The sequence below is a fragment of the Lycium barbarum genome, chromosome 11, assembly GCF_019175385.1.
Source record: "Lycium barbarum isolate Lr01 chromosome 11, ASM1917538v2, whole genome shotgun sequence".
Taxonomy (NCBI): Eukaryota; Viridiplantae; Streptophyta; class Magnoliopsida; order Solanales; family Solanaceae; genus Lycium; species Lycium barbarum.
In genome coordinates, this window is record NC_083347.1 from 79579340 (window position 1) to 79597803 (window position 18464).

Below are 18464 nucleotides of genomic sequence, written 5' to 3' on the forward strand. Positions count from 1 at the left end.
CGTTGCTAGTCTCATCTTATAATAATTGTTCCTTCAAGGTGAGACAGAGTCAGGATGATCATTCCATAATATATTCGGAGGTTACCGACCTTACGTCACTCCGATAGATACATGAATTTCTTTGGGCTCTCCTGCATGTTGTTATATGATATATGTATATGTATATGTATGTATATGGGGTAAGGGGAAAGGTGAGAGCGTTATATACGCGTAGCCACCTGATCAGTTGGTATAACATGATATCGTCCCGGACGCGGGATATATGGATATATGGATCGGGTTGCACGTTCCGCAGCAATATATATATGGATCGGGTTGCACGTTCCGCAACAATATATGTTTATGGATCGGGTAGCACGTTCCGCAGCAATATAAAATATAATGTGTATATATGGATCGGGCTGCACGTTCCACAGCACTAAGCATGCATGGTATCCGCCTAAAAGGCACTCAGATGTACAGGTTACTCTTTTACCCCATGATATACCCTATATTTCTATTCTGTTATTATTCATAATTACATCCTTTACCATGTTACTATTCATGCCTTACATACTCAGTACATTGCTCGTACTGACGTCCTTTCTTGTGGACGCTGCGTTTCATGCCACGCAGGTACACCCAAATGAGTAGAAGTCATTATAGAAGATGTTCCAGCGAAGTTGGCAAGCTCCATATGGCCCTGGAGTGTTGCCGGGTCAGAGTATTATGCTATGATGTCTTGGTTGAAGTTAGAGACTTTGCAGACAGAGTCGTGGGTATAGAATGTCAGTCTTGTGAGCGGCTCCGTCAGCCGATGTGTCCTTTTGCCTTATGTTATAAATTCCATATGATTACAGATGTTACTTGATTTGAGATTGACAGAAGAAAAAAAATGTTCTGAGGGCCCTTTGTATGTATTTCACTTTTGTGTAATTCAAGGAGTCCAAAAGATTATGTATGTAATAAGAGTCAGCGGGTTCGCTCGGCTCCGAATATGGGGTCGGGTGCCCATCACACCCTAGTAAGATCGGGGTGTGACAAAGCCACACTATGAAAGTTTGGGAGAGTGTGGTGAAGATGAGATTGAGGAGAGCCGTGTAACCCATTCTAATTCATGTCTGGGCGCTCGACTACAGAAGCCATTTATCTTGTCAGGGACTGGAGAAGCCATACAGGGAGATGAAGAGGGATCTACATATGGTATTCATCGACTTACAAAAAAGCATATGAAAAGTCCCAATGGAGGTTCTATGGAGATGCTTGGAGGCTAGAGGTGTAGTTGTGGCATACATTAGGGCGATCAAGGATATGTATGATGGAGTCAAGACTAGGATAAGGACAATGGAGGAGATTCGGAGCACTTCTGAGTGATGATGGGGTTGCACTTTGGTGATGGATTGACACAAAAAATCCAAGGTAAGGTACCATGGTGTATGTTATTCGCAGATGACATAGTTTAGATTGACGAGACTCGCAACGGAGTCACTACTAAGCTAGAGGTTTGGAGACAAACTTTGTAGTCTAAAGGGTTCAGGTTGAGTAGGACCAAGATATAATACTTGGAGTGCAAGTTCAGTGACATAGCGCATGTGGCTGGCGTGAAATGAGTGTTGGTACTTAGGTCATTCAAAAGAAAGGTAATCTCAAGTACCTTGGGTCTATTATCCAAGGAGATGGAGAGCTTGATGATGATGTCACCCATCGTGTTAGTGTAAGGTGGATAAAATGGAGGCTCGCATCCGGATTCTTGTGAGATAAGAGGTGCCGCCAAAATTTAAAAGCAATTTCTACCGAGTGGTGGTTAGACCAACTACGTTATATGGGGCAGAGTGTTAACCAGTCAATAACTCTTACGTCCAAAAGATAAAAGTTGCGGAAATGAGGATGCTATGATGGATGTGTGGGTATACTAGAGAGATATAATTAGAAATGAAGATATTTGGAATATGGTGGAAGTGCCCTCGGTAGCGGATAAGATGCGGGAAACGACATTGAGATTATTCGAGCATGTGCTGAGAAGATGCACGGACGCTCCAGTTCGGAGGTGTGAGAAGTTGGCTGTGGAAAATTTGATGAGAGATAGAGGTAGGCCGAACAAGTATTCGGGAGAGGTGATTAACAGAACATGGTGCGGGTCCAGCTTACCGAGGATGTGACCTTAGATAGTATGTTATAGAGGACACAGATTAGGGTAGAAGGTTAGTAGGTAGTTGAGCGTTGTCCTACTTACCCTTTCACATTAGTAGTCATAGTATTACTCTTGTAGTTTCTTGTTCTTCGATTTCTGCTACTATATGTTGTTTATTGTACTTCGATTCTCGTATTAATTTGTGGTAATGGCTATTTTTTTTTTCCAAACAGTTTTATCATGCTTTTTTTTTTTTGGCTGTGATTTTATATACTGTTTTGAATTACTTGTCCTTGTGCCGAGGGTCTACCGGAAATAATCTCTATATATCCCGGGTAGAGTTAAGGTCTGCATATACTCTACCCTCCCCAGACCCCATTTTGTGAGATTTCACTGAATATGTTGTTGTGTTTGGTTTTTTTTTTTTTTTTTTTTTTTTTTTTTTTTTAAGTAAAACATGGTAAAAAATTGACTTTAAGTACCAGCCACTTCCTCCTTAAAGTGTAGCCAAAAATATTTCAATCACAACCTTTCTTTAAACGAATAGCCATAATTGATTGAATTTTTTAAAATCACACTACTCTTTTCATTAATAAAGCTTTTTGATATTAACAAATTAAAAGATTTATTGACGAAAATGAACTAATGACCTTAATCTGATTACTTAATATACGTACTTAACTAAAACACTTATTTTAGCCATAATTAATATTTAAAATTATATATATAATATAGTAGGATTTTTTACCTAATGAAATGGCAAAAGTACCAAAATGGTTTAGAAAATACTTTTAACACACTGTTTGAAATTTAAAAAACTTGATGCATTAATTAAAATATGGATGGCCAAAATTGAGTATCAACAATGATTAATTGTTTGGAAAACATTGGTGTTAATTTTGTATGGTGAAAAAAATGGGAAAGAAAAGTAGAGAGAGAGAGGGTGGGAGAAGAAGACACTTGGCGCAAAAGTAAGTCCCTTATCCACCTACATGTTGAACTTAGAGAAAGAAAAAAGAAAGTGGGGCGGGGAACAGTGTCTGGTGCTGCTACACTGCCATTTTGCCAAAAAAAGTTAGCATCATATTTTTAATATTATGTGGCCAAGGAGTGAACCTCCAAGAAAGGATATTGAAGATTGGAGGAGCTTCAAGGATGTTGGATTCCTAGACGACGCTGCAATGGAAGCACGTCACCACCAAGCCCTGCTCCAAAACATTGCCAACCTTGAAAAACAGGTACTAAAATTTAATTTTACAAGATACTTTGGAGTGTCAATACGTATTTTTCCTTATTTCTTAACTCTACTGGTGGATTGTGATTTAATAACAACAAAATACCTCGTGTAATGAGTGGCAGAACTAGAATTTATACTAAGGGCTGTAAAAATATAAAAAAGTAAATATATGACGAAATTAAGGGGTTCAAACACATAGTATATATATATATATATATATATATATATATATATATATATATATATATATATATATATAAATTCTTTTTACGTATATACATATTGTAATTTTTCGGCCAAGGGGCGTCCGACACCCCTTGGATGCATGTGGCCCGTCACTGAGTGTAATCTCACAAGTGGGCCTGGGGAGGATGGAGTGTACGCACCTCTACCTAGGCTGTTTCTGATACACCCCCGATATCTGTGTCCCTTTCTTCATCCAAGAGCTTATGGAACATCTGCCATCTCCATCTAATGTGTACCACTTCTATCAACACTTCTCCATTCTCGTCCTTGATGCACTTCACTTGGTCCAGGTTGCCAGACTTCCTCTCTCTCGTCTCAGCGAGCCTATACAAATTCCTATCCCCACCTTTGCACTCGAGCTCTTCATACAAGTGCTCTGCTGTGGATTCTATTTTAATAATTACTATATATTCCTGTTGTTCATGGACAGCTTAATAATTAATTGTTGTTTTACGGGCAGCTTTTTGATTATCAGTATAATATCGGGCTTGTATTGATTGAGAAAAATGAATGGACATCCAAGTATGATGAACTTAGACAAGAACTTGCACAACTACATGAATCTCTCAACCGTCAGCAGTCTGCTCATTTGATTTCCATCGCCCAAGTTGAAAAGAGAGCAAAATTTGAGAAATGCTTTGGCTTCTAAAAAGCAATGTGTGCTTCATGTAAGATCTTCTACTATTCTTCTGTGCAGTATTTATATTCTCAAATATTTTTAACTGCCGAATATTATTTGACTGTAACTCTAAATTATGCGATGTTCCTTTCTGTTAAGTCCTGTTTGTTTGATAGAGTGTATGAATGCTGCGTTTGAGTTTGTGTATGCTCTTAGGAACCAAGACACTTGCTTTCGGTGAAACTGGTGTTACTTTGTCTGCCATTTGTGATATAGAAATAGGGAAACAGTGGCTGCAATCAAATTTCCCTATTTATGAAACTTAATTCATATGTAGTTGGAGCTGGCAGAAGTTTCCTCAGCATAGCAGCTAGTTTTTGTCCAAAATGTTATCTTTGTACTTTTGTCTATAAAATCATACTATTCTCAAAATGTTTTCCCCCCAAATTGATCTTTTGCAGTCATAACTTGCAGCAATTATTAATTTGCATGGATGTGCAGTAGAATTCAAATGTTATTTTAATGGTACGTTAGCATGTTACAATCATGACCTAACAATGTTGCTAGCCTCTCATATCTTCCTTTGGCTACATATAATTCTTTTTTCTAGTTCCATGAACTAAGAGTTTCTTTTTTTTTTTTTAAAAAAAAAAAAAGGGTAACAAGTTTGTATTGATTCGCAAAAAGAGCTGTTAAACCATAGATACAGAGGGAAAGAAGCATGAAGACTAGTAAGCTAGAAAAAACTGTCTACTACTCTATAGAGACTCTGTGTCTTCTATGTACTCTTGTTTACACCAAAAATGAAAAAGCACAGTGCAACTGAGTTTCACCTTTTGGATTGGATTGCTTTTGTTTTCAAAACTAAGTAGCATTTGGCCATAGAAATCAAAAACTTTTTCACTTTTTTTGGAATTTTGGAGTTGGAGTTGTGTTTGGCCATAGTTTTTGCAAATAGTATTTTTTTGTTAAAATGTACTTGTTTTGGTTGTGAAAAAGGTGAAAAACTTGAAAAACAAGATTTTCTTGTTTTTCAAATTCCAAATGCAACTTCAAGTTGTATTTGGAATTTTCATAGCCAAACACTAATTTTTGAAAAAAGTGAAAAACAATTCCGGAAAAAAGTGAATAATTCTTATGGCCAAACGGGTCCTTAGAGTTTCTTTTAAATATTACCAGTTAAAAAAAAAAAAAAAAAAAACTAGTTCTTTTAGGGATACCATAGATATCATTTTTTTGAGAAAAATCATGAAAACTTTATTACCATTAACACACGAGGAAAGTAAAATAGTTTGTGTTAAGCTAGCCAACAGGATTCACTAAAATGGGTTAGTACCAGGTTTGCTAGCCAAAAATTAACAAAACAATTACAAATGTTTTTGGTTTGAATGAATTTTTTTTTTTGAAACTGGTAACTGGATTGTATTCGATATGAACAAAACAGTACATAGGTTGTACTGAATTTGGTTTGAATGAATTTGCTTCTTCTATTTTACATCTACCAACAATCTACCTTGGCTATCATTCAAAATTTGTGCTACAGATCAATTCTGCATCCGTAACTCAAAACATCCTTGCTTCAACACATTTGAGAAGCAATTTTAGTAGCCTTCTGAAGGGAACATATCATTCCTTGCATTATCCTGCTCTTACTTTTTTTCTTTGTGGATAAGTCTTCATTATTTACTCGAGACATCTCCAACCAAATTATATAGAAGGGTACCAGGAGTAACAAAGGAAAGCCATAAGTAGATCCTTAGTCCATGGGATGATGAAGACTTGGTAGGACTTGCCATTGCGTTATCATTGACAACTTTTGTACTTCCGGCATATAGACAATTGTCATAACTTGAGTAATTGTTTGTTCTAATGCCTACTCCAAATATTCAAGAAATGTCAGTGGCTCCATTTTGCTAGTAGTAGTTGTTGAATGTATAAGATGCAAGGTTACCGAGCTCAAAACAGGGTTGGCTAGGATGTATAGCAGAATAAAGAAGCGTTCCTCTCATTTTCTCTTCCGATTCACAAGGATAGTATGGAATAAATATAGGGGTGGCCTTTCTCTTTGAAGTCTGGATGGATATATAGCTTTGTTCCAAAATAGATAACAAGAACAGTATAACAATAAAATTTGATATGGAGAAACAAACACCTTATAAGGTAGACTGTGTTCATGGCTAGTAGCCAAAGAGGCTTGCTTGATCCAACAGTCTACAAAAGAGGTAGTAAAAAGTACTCATTCATAAATTGCAAAATCATAAGCCGGATTAGTACATGCCTTTTAATTTTCTTGAAGTTAACTGGTGTTACTAGAACCTACCTGCTGCATTATTAGAATATAAGAGGACTACAGAAAGATGACTAGAAGTTGTGGAACACTATACTAATGACTGTATGGTTGGTTGTGTGGAAGGAAAAAAAATCAAAGATACTTTAAATGCAAAAAGAAAATTATTTGTAACTTAAAGCACACATGTTCAGCTCTCTGATCCTTTTTCTGTAAAAAGACTAAAAATGAAATTTTACAGGAAATTGATAAAACGGTTAATTTTCTGAGTTCCTTTCACACGGAACTAGAACGCTAACATGCATATTGCAGATTGTTGTACTACTCAACGATTGCGTCTCTTGGTGCTTTCCTTTAGTAAATATTCATTAGATTTTTTTTCGAAAAGATCTCTTATTTCCGCCTGAAGTACCTTGGAGTTTTCCCGCTTTAGAGAAGTTTTCTCTCCTCATAGAACATCTAAACTTAGTCCAAGATATTTTTCCTGTTGATTTTTGTGATACAAGTTTCCTCAAAATGATTGCTGTGCTGACTAGGTGGTCAATACACTACCCTTGGGGCTGGGACCATAGATGAAGCTTTTATTTACTATTTATTTATTTCTCTAATCAACACATTTAATGTCCAGAAATGGAAAAAGAAGAAACTGATACAATTATGACGAGTGGACTGTTTTAAGATTACGTAGATGTGTTCATTTTGTATGCGTGTAACTATTTGCATTTATGCATTTACTAAGTGCTTGGTACATGCTATCTTGAGGTTTTTGTTTGTCTCCATTTTACTTTCCCTTGTTGATTCACTCATTGCTGATGCAGCTTGAGAAGGCTCTGCGTCAAACACATGCAGAACATGAACAGATTAAGCTTGCTTCTGAAACTGAGTTGGCTGATGCTAGAACTGTGGCTGTTAGTTATCAGGACAAGTCTTTGGAACAGCAAGGAAAGTCTCATGCTGCAAATGCCAAGCTTGCTGAGGCAAACAAAATGAATTTTGAGTTTGAGAGGAAATTGCGTGAACTTGAAATTCGGGAAAGCGTGCTTAGAAGGGAGCGTGCCTCCTTGACTGCAGAGTATTAGATATACAAGGACTATAGTTGCCTTTTTCTCCATTTTTTGGAGATATCTTGATTGATTTTACTTGACTCCCTTTCTACTGTTTCATCAGGAAAGAAGTGCATGAAGCGAGATTTTCCAAGCACAAGGAGGATTTTAGGGAGTGGGAAAGGAAGCTGCAAGAAAAGGAAGAGAAACTATGTCAAGGACGGAGGAGCCTCAATGAAAGAGAAGAAAAGGTGAATGATTTGGATGTGGCTCACAAGCATAAGGAAAAGAGGCTTGAAGAAGAACAGAAAAGGATTTATCCATCTAATATAGCTCTGAAGAAAAGAGATGATGATATAAGCAAGAAGGTTGCAGATGTGACTAAAAAGGAACAAGTGCGTGTCAGAATAATTCGACGCTTTCTTTTCTTTTTCTGTTGTCCTGTTCAAATGTGTTACTTGATACAGTTAGTTATTTTTAGTACGGTTGCAGGAGTTAGAGTGTTACAGAGCTGAATTGGAGATGAAGGAGAAGGAATTGAATTTTCTCGCTGAGAAGCTGAACACTAGAGAAAGGGTGAGTTGGACTCCTTATATTATCCTGCTGGCAATGTTACTAATTGCATAATTGCATCTCTGTTCCCACTACCCCTCCCTAAGTACTAAAGTTGCTTGTCGAATATAATATTTCTCTATGCTTGTTGTGACTTCTAAGCTTAGAGAGTTATGGATGCCAAAGTACATGCTTAAATGCAATCTACATTATAGCAGCCAAAACTTAGAGAGGAATTTTGAGTATTTTGTTTGGTTTGGAACTTGTAAGCCATTTCTAGGAAGCTCTTAGCTTGAAGATTGGGGGGTGGGGGTTGGGGGGGGGGGGGGGGGGGGGGAGGTAACAGGGCAAGGTTAAATTGAAAATAGTTTCTTTTTGTAAGGACTGAATTTTTCTAGGACAACCTCTAACTATAGGTGAGTGAATAGTCCAGTCCAATCTGATAGCATCACAATCTGTAAGAAGTACTTCAAAAAACTTGTACACAATGTAGGTTTACATATTGGAAGCTTGTTGCTTTTGAGAAACCAAGGAACAATGCATGAGAAAGATGTGGAGATGTAAACGTCATATAGTATACAGTTCCAGCTCGTAGGTGGAGATATGTCGAGATGTAATCTGTTAAGGAATTACTTTGCTGCTGTTCATAAAATAATCTACGGAAGGATGTAAACGTCATATAGTATACAGTTCCAGCTCGTATTTTGTTGGTTTTCTGGGAGGAAAGAAAGTGAAGATATTTTGAAGGGATAGCTCAACTTATACATACTTTAAAGTATAAAGCTCACAGCAGTTACCTCTTTGGTAAACCGAAGAATGTATTGGTAGATATTCTTATAATTCTAAGGTCTCCAAGCTTAGCGTGCTATTGTACATAACTTTTGTATACCTCACTCTCTGGGTACTCTTCATTGTAGTAATAAAAAGTATTCACTTAGGTGTCACGACCCAAACTAGGGGGTCGCGACCGGCATCTGGTAGAGCTTCCCTGCTCAACGAATCCCTAGCCTGTATTTGTCACATCTGATGTGTCCTTCATGGACCATCACATTAACAGCATTCCCATATTCTAACAATAATATAAATTTGATGAGGAAATAAGTAAATAAACTATCCCCATCGATTTGCTATTTTTCTTCATCAAAAAAGTAAGTAAACTATCCCAAACTGCTAACATTGTACTGTCAGACCTCTCTATAACAGCATCCGCGTATAACACCACCTCTCTATAACAGCTAAGTTTTTCCAGAACCGTATTTCTTATGTTATATTTTACTTTGCTTTTTACCTATAAAAGCAACAACCATCTGCATAACAGTACGCTCTTTGTAAAATTATCCCCCCTCCCCCCATAACAGCTATCTTTTTTTTTTTTTTTTTTGGTAATATAATAAATAACCATATTTATAAAAATAGAATATCTATGATTACCAACAAGAAGTGTAAAGATTTTGACCAAATATTTTTGTACTTTGATACACTATTTATGATAAAGAATATTAGTATATGAATATATATTTTCATCATTAAAAGATTTTCCTTTGTTACACAAAGTGTGATTAAGCTTAGGATTTGGCAATGAAAAATGAAAAATTAGATTTTATGGATCTTTTTTACCTATAATAGCGATACAACAACAACAACAACAACCCAATGAAATCCCACAACGTGGGGTCTGGGGAGGGTAGAGTGTACGCAAACCTTACTCCTACCAAGGTAGGACGACTGTTTCCGAAAGACCCTCGGCTCAATAAAAAGCATAAAAGAGGTCAGATAAGGCTAAGAAATTCAAAGCGATATGGAAATGCAAATAACGAAAGCGACACAGATAAAATAGGATAATCAAAGTACAGGAAATAACAGCTAATAGCAGAAATCAGAGCATAAGAAATTATACTGCGATAATGCGCCTACTAATAAGGAAGGATAACGAGATTATCTACTAGCCTATTACCCTAATCTGGATCGTCCAAATCCTCCTATTTAAGGTCATGTCCTCGGTAAGCTGTAACTGCGCCATGTCCTGTCTAATCACCTCTCCCCAATACTTCTTCGGCCTACCTCTACCTCTTCTGAAACCATCCATGGCCAACCTCTCACACCTCCGCACTGGGACATCTGTCTCTCCTCTTCACATGCCCAAACCATCTCAGTCTCGCTTCCCGCATCTTATCTTCCACCGAGGTCACTCCCACCTTGTCCCGAATAGCCTCATTTCTAATCATGTCACTCATGGTGTGCCCACACATCCATCTCAACATTCTCATCTCGGCAACTTTCATCTTTTGAACGTGAGAGATCTTAACTGGCCAACACTCCGCCCTATACAACATAGTCGGTCTAACCACCACTTTGTAGAACTTGCCCTTAAGTTGTGGTGGCACCTTCTTGTCATATAGCACTCCGGAAGCGAGCCTTCATTTCATCCACCCTGCCCCAATACGATGTGTGAAATCATCGTCAATCTCCCCGCTGCCTTGCATGATAGACCCAAGATACTTGAAACTACTTTTCTTTTGGATGGCCTGGGTACCAAGCCTCACTTCCACGCCAACCTCCTGAGGTGTTTCACTGAACTTACACTCCAAGTACTCTGTCTTGGTCCTACTCAGCTTAAACCCTTTAGATTCCAAGGTATGTCTCCAACCCTCCAGCTTAGCGTTAACTCCACTACGAGTCTCGTCGATCAGGACTATGTCATCCGCGAAAAGCATACACCATGGCACCTCACCTTAAATTTGCCACGTCAATCCATCCATCACCAAGACAAATAAAAACGGACTAAGAGCTGATCCTTGATGCAACCCCATCACAACTGGGAAGTGCTCTGAGTCTCCTCTTACTGTCCTTACCCTGGTTTTGGATCCCTCATAGATATCCTTGATCAACCTAATGTACGCCACAGGTACACCTTTAGCCTCCAAGCATCTCCATAGGATATCTTTTGGAACTTTGTCGTAAGCCTTTTCTAGGTCGATGAATACCATGTGTAAGTCTCTCTTCCTCTCCCTATACTGCTCCACCAGTCTCCTCACGAGATGGATGGCTTTTATAGTTGAGCGTCCCGGCATGAATCCGAACTGGTTCTCTGAAATAGACACGCCTCTCCTCACCCTCATCTCCACCACCCTTTCCCACACTTTCATAGTATGGCTTAGCAGCTTGATACCTCCATAGTTGTTGTAACTCTGGATATCCCCCTTCTTCTTGTATAGAGGGATCATTACACTCGACCTCCATTCTTCGGGCATCCTTGCCGTCTTAAAGATGACATTAAACAACCTAGTCAGCCACTCCAAACCTACCGAGCCCGCGCTCTTCCAAAATTCCCCAGGAATCTCATCAGGTCCGGTCGCTCTTCCCCTGCGCATCCTACGAACAGCACCCTTAACCTTCTCAACCTTAATACTCCTGCAATACCCAAAATCGTGACGCCTCCCTTTATGCTCCAAATCTCCCAACACAATGTCTCTGTCCCCTTCTTCATTCAAGAGTTTGTGGAAGTATGACTGCCATCTCCGTCTTATGAGAGTCTCCTCTACTAATACTTTGTCATGCTCGTCCTTGATGCACTTCACTTGATCCACATCACATGCCCTTCTCTCCCTCGCCTTGGCTAGCCTGAACAATTTCTGATCCCCGCCTTTACCTATAATAGCGATATATTATTTAAATGCCAATGCCGTTATAGGTGTATAACATCCATTCGCTATAGCAACCAAAACATTTCGGACCCAACGATGCTGTTATATAGAGGTTTGACTCTATTACATATGATTTTGAATAAATGAACATATATCTAGACAGGTTTGGAGCCTCTAAAATATTCAAGTACATAATGAAATATTCAGGTCGTGAACCGGATAAGAAATGGGTAAATGAAAGGAAACAACATAAATGCCTCCACGGAAATGCAAGTGGCGCTCACTACTGGAATCTGGTAGAGATACTCAATTTACGTCGATTTGGGGACCCTTGTATACATGAGGTGATGGTGGGAGGACATGTATACATGAGGGGTAATTGTGTGTGTGTGGTTGGGGGGGGGGGGTTGTTACATAGGTACTCAATAAGACTCATCAGCCTCCCTTTAAAAGGTGGGACAAGTATTTTAGAAGACATGCATCATAGTTTAAACACAATCTCTTCTAATTACTTCATAATTGAATGAAAAGATTGCTCCCTATGTGGCCATTAAAATCACCTCCCTCAAATATCGTTTCGGTGTGCGGGATACCTCTCACAACATCGTCCAGCTCCTCCCAGAAGCGCTTCTTGACCTCCTCGTCCAAACTCACTTGTGGTGCGTAAGCACTAACTATGTGAAAAGTCATCCCTCCTATCATCATCCTATCATTCACCCTCTTAACCTCCACAACATGCTCCCTGAGTTCCGTATCCACTAAAATGCCTACTCCATTCCTATCTCTCGAGCCTCCTGCGTACCACAACTTAAACCTGTCTACATCCTTCACCTTGGCTCCTACCCATCTGGTTTCCTGAACACATGCTACGTTGATATTCCTATTCTTAATAATCTTCACCAACTCTATCGACTTTCCCGTCAATGTCCCTATGTTCCAAGACCCAACTCTCAACCTAGAAGCTCTGTTGGTACCTATTAGCAGAAAAAGAATCTGAGTTGAGAAACATATATTAATGAGACTGTAGTTTTATGCAAGAGATACAATTATAAAATTCACCTTAGCGTCCATTATGCGTTTTGGATGCTAATAAAACCTTATAGTTAGTTTCTCCTTAGATTTACTACACATCCACTGTGGTTTTTTTTTTTTTTTTTTTGGGTGACTACACCTCCGCTGTTTAGCCTATTAATTTAATTTCTTTTATTAATTTGTTTGATAAAATTCTTTTGATATTCATTTTCTGAATTTAAAATGAACACTTAGTATTTGTTCAAACAATGTAGGATGCTGTGGTTTCTGGTGGCTAACCTATTTTGCTTGCTGGCTAACCTGCTAAGCTTTTCTGTAATTGTTTGCTATGTTTGTCTATTAATGTGACTTGCCAATTTTCCTATTTGTTGTTATTCCGAGGCTGTATACGTTATTCTTTTGCTGAAGCTTCATAGTGATGCCGAAATATGGAGGATGAAACAGTTGATACATTTACCTTGCTGTTAAAAGATTTACACATGTCAATCTAAAATATCATTGTTAGTTCACTGGTCCAGGAGTTTAATGTGCAATTTTTTAGTTCTAGGACTTGAGCTGATGCTAAATATTGTTTTCAGGAAGAGATTCAGAAGCTTCTTGATGAACTTAGAGGTGATTTTGATGCTGAACAACAGGAACATAAGTTGGATTTGAATAAAAGGAGAAATTTGTTTGACAAAGAGCTGAGAGAGAAGTTTGATGGTTTGACACAAAGGGAAATGGATCTCAACCATTCAGAGGGAAAACTCATAGAAAGGGAGCAACCACTGGAAACTGAGTTAGAAAGGTTTAAAGAGAGAGAAAAGGACATTGAGAGGAAGTTGAAAGCAGTAGAAGAGAGAGAAAAGTTTCTCAAAGCCTAGGAGAAAACGCTGGAGTTGGTGAGAAAGGGAACAGTTTCTGATAAACAAAGTGAGCTAAATCTCAAAGATGAGCTGCATAAGATAAGAGCTGAATTTAGTCAGAAGGAACTCGATGTTTCTGAAGCAACTGAAAAACTTAAAGTTAGTGAAGTAGAAAGGGCTGAGCTTCTCCGGTTGCAAATAGAGTTGAAAAGGGAGATTCATAGGTACAAACATCAGCAAGAGTTGATTTTGAAGGAGGGTGAAGATCTGAAAGAAGACAAAATGGTGTTCGAAAAACAGTGGGAAGCACTGGATGAGAAGAGAACTGTTGTAACTAAAGAGTTGCAACAACTCCAAGAAGAGAAAAAGAGGCTTGATGACTTGCGACATACTGAAGACGGACAATTGAGGAAAAATAAGCTTTCCACTGAGGATTGTCAGGCGAGATTGTGAAGCTCTTAAGTTGGAGAAAGAATCATTTGCTGCAACAATGAAGTACGAACAGTTATTGTTAACTAAGAAAGCTGAAAATGAACATAACATATTGCTTTGTGATTTTGAGGCTCGGAGAAGAGATCTTGAGACTGATCTGCAGAATAAACAGGAAGAAATGCACAAAAGTTTTGAATGGAAGGAAAAATCACTTCATGACCAGAGAGAGAAAGCACTTGATGAAATTAGTTCTTTGAAACAAGTTACTCAGAAGGAAATGGACGACATAAGAGCTGAAAGGTTTAGGTTAGAGAAAGAAAAACAAGACATGGAATTGAATAAGAAGCAGTTGGAAAATCACCAATATGAACTGCACAAGGACATGGATGCTCTAGGTGTTCTTAACAAGAAGCTCAAGGAGCAGCGCCTACAGTTTGTGAAGGAGAGACGCCATTTTCTTGCATCTGTTGAAAAGATTAAGGACTGTGAAGATTGTGGGGGAATTGCTAGAGAGTATGCCTCTTCTAACTTTCCATTGGGCGAAACAGGTGATAATGAAGAATCTCTTCTTTCTCTGCCGGGAGACGAACTTATGGAAAAAGTTGCTTCTTTCGGAGAAAATTTTGAGAGATCTCCTGCTGAGATTGAACGAAAATATTCTGATTCTGGGATTTCTTGGTTCCGCAAATGCACTGCAAAGATTCTTAGCTTGTCCCCAAATAGAAAAGCTCTGGTCATGGATTCATCTTGGCAACCTTCCGAGCCGTGTAAGATATTTGGTATAGAAATAAGAGACCAAAATATAGCTGAAGGTCCAAGTGTGAAGCATCTACCACCTGACAACAGTATCGGAGGTACGAGGCGTACAACTGTTGATTATCAAAGTGACATGGATAGTAGAATACAAGAGGTTCCAGAGGAATCCGAGCAATCTGAGTCTAGAAAAAGATCTGGAAAGGGAATTCGTCGAACACGCACTGTGAAGGCAGTGATTGAAGAAGCTGCGGTTTTCCTTGGAAAGCATGCTGAACTATTGCCAAATGACGGACGTCCTAAAGATATTAGTCAGAGCAGGGGTGATTTTAGAGTTGCTGGAACAGCAGCCATTACCATCCCAAAGAAGCGGACTCGCGGACAAATTTCTCAAACAACAGTGACTGATATTGATGCTAATGATAGTGAGGGTCATTCTGAAAGTGTCACGACGGTTGAACGGAGGAAGAGGTGTGAACCATCCACTTCAACTGTGCAAAATCCTGGGGAGAGGCATTATAATCTCAGAAGACACAAGATGGAAGTTGCAGTTTTTGAATGTGCATAAAGTAATTAAGGTGGGAGTTGCTCCCACTGCTGTATATATAAGAAATCTGGAGGAATTTGGCTGTGCATGCTTAATTGAGAAGCTTGTGTTTAGTCTAAAGCCTAATTATGTTTATTCCCCCTTTGATTTGCTTATCTGCCATGAGCCCATGCGTAATTGTTAGGTTACATTAGTTGTTTGACTTGTCACATTATTTGCTTGAGCCAGAAAGTTTGGCATATTAAACCCATGAAAACCTTTGAATGAGAAGCAACAACCTTTCTGCATTAAAAGCAAAACTACCTTTTAAACCAACGAGAGCATTTTATGCAACAACCATTGTTTGGAAACTATACTTACTGTTGATTTCGTTAGAACTGCAGTTTGTTAAAATACCTCGTTAACATTAAGTCAAGACACTTTACATTATAGGACTTAACCAAATAATAATAGTAATAGTCTGTACAACCTTTCAGAGCGTGTAAAATCATCAAACATTTTACATAGACACTATTGTCCCTTATCAATAAATGTATCATACTTATATAGTGGGGTGCAGGCAGGGATCCCGAAAGAAAATAGAAATAGAGGAAGAATAAAGAGAGAAAGAAAGGATCTAGCTGTCTAGGAACCACATTAATATGTAGGCCACAATTAGTATATATTATTTTTCCTCTTAATTACGTTTGGTATTATTTGTGATTAAGAAAAAACGAGCTAATTTGAAATTTTAACAACTTATAGATTATTTTTTTAGCTCAACTTGGACATGATGTTAAAATTATTATGTTTAATGATCAGCGTAGAGACGAAGATAGCCGATCAATCTGCAGGTGGTGAGAAGAGTAAAGATGCGGAAATATGTTATGAGGATCGTCCTTTTCAAGCAGCAGGGAAAGATGAAGTTGCTTCCTTTCAAGCAGTGGAAATAGGGAATGAGAATGGCAGCCAAACTTCCTTGGTGCATGTTACATCGTATAGGGGCACTAAAAATCAAAATTTACCTGTAGATAGGGTTGTCAGGGTAAAGTATTTGCTCTAAGGCGTCATGCTGTTTGTTATTTATTTGTTTTTTCCAGGATGCCCCAATGTTTTTCTCTTTCTTGCTATTGATGCTGTTTAAGACACTGCAGGATGGCATAGATGTAAATGGTGATTCAGCAAAGTTTGTGGAGAAGAGGGATCTAAGAAAAAAGTTAAACTATACTCTTGAGTACTGCGGTGAAGATGAACTTAAAGAGCACACTCTCGGGGATGATGAGAATAATAGCGACAAGGATGAGGATGACATGAGTAAACTCGAATCTGAGGACCGAGGTAGAGGGTCCATTGGTAGAAAGGTGTGGCAGTTTTTTACATCATGATGGTTGTCTTGAGGTTGTTCACATCTCACTCTTTCAATTTCTGATGTAATGTACAAGAATTTCAAAATTAGTGAACTTGATAAGTTAGTAGTGTTAGGTAGCCCATAAGTATGTAGATGGATTGGCTGTTATTGCTAACCTATTAGATTGTGCTTGATGCTTCTAAAAAAACTGTTGTGAATTAAAGGGTTTATTTGTAATTCCTTTTTCCCCTTGAAAGAGCCTTAGGACACGATCTCTGGAATTGTGCTCCCCTTTAGACAAATTTTCTCCCTAAGTTTGTCCAGTCAAAAGTAAATAAAATGACTAAATGTATTCATCCCAGTTTCAATTTGTTGTGATTTGTTGGAATCATGTCGAGCGATGAATAAATTACCTTTGAGTTTAGACAATTAACGGAGTTCTCAATCCTTTTGATTATGTCCTTTTCCCTGATGTATCTAAGAGGTGAATAGAGACCTATCTTCTTATGTTTAAAGAGATAAAATTAAGACTATGCTAAAGAGAAGGGGGATCTGATTTTGCTATAATCTGCATGAAGAAGCTGATCTTGAATTATTGTGTACCTCGTTGGTTGTCATCAGCCATCTAAATACGTAAAAAGGTCTATAATATCCATTCTATGTTGATTACATTAGTAAGTGATTACCTCATTGGATGAATAGCATGAAAGGAATCTAGGAATGGTTGTGGTATACTATAGGTTGAGTCAAAGAGTTGCAAAATGAGAAGTATAGGTGCACTGGTAGAAATTGCTTTCAATAGAAAGTATGCTTATGGAAAATAATCTACGTTTCATTTGGCCTTGGTATTATATATACAGTTAAAGTTTGGTTTATCCTCACTAATCTTTCATTTTCCTCGTTTTTTTTTTGCATGTACACCGGAGTCGAAGAGTCTCATTTGAGACTCAACGACGCCGCTATCACCCGGAGCCGTGCACCCTCGAATCATCTCAAGTCTTACATCGCTCAAAAAGAAATTACGAAATAATCCAATCTTTGTGTCGGGAGTTTATTTTGGCTAACGTATTTGTTGATGATGCTTGTTTATATGTTTGGCGTGCCTAACCTTTTATTTGTATTTGTATGACTAATTACTAAGATTTAAGTCACTATAATTTAAGGCTAAGTTTCCTTCAAGGTTTCGCTTTAGATGTTAATAGAATACTTCCTCTGACATAAAACGCGACATTTAGACATATGGAATCGGATAAGTTATCAGTTTACCACATCGTAAATTTGTCCTTCCAAATTCATACTTGCCTGGATAAGTGTCTTACTAAAGACCATCCATTTACTTTAAACTTAATATCATTTTATAAAACTTTATTTTAGTTTCATGGTAATTCTATTTAAAGTCAATGAATGACCATCTCTAATAATAATGAATCCTTTTCCAAGAGTAATACATACTTTATTTTTCTACACATCCTATTTTAAACAACATTCTTATATATCTATCTGTAACTTTAGCTATATTTACAAAGCTATTTTCTTTCCTATAATACTATATTTACACTTAGCCTAACTAATCATAAGTCCGGTCGGTTAACCATTGTTAGTGGGTCTTAAAGGGTGCCTAATACCTTCCCTTTAGACTAATTGAACCCTTACCTAGAATCTTAAGTTCGCAGACCTTAAACAGAGTTAACTTTAAACATAACTTTAATAAATTTAGGTGTCCTAATTCAGCATAAATAATTAGGTGGCGACTCCTTAAAATAAACAAAAACATGAATCACCAATATGTT

The 18464-nt window shown here is 37.9% G+C and overlaps 1 pseudogene; it reads left to right on the forward strand.

Moving 5' to 3' along the window:
- The first annotated feature begins 3009 nt into the window (after positions 1-3009).
- On the forward strand, positions 3010-17842 carry LOC132619941 (nuclear matrix constituent protein 1-like; annotated as a pseudogene).
- The last annotated feature ends 622 nt before the right edge of the window (positions 17843-18464 follow it).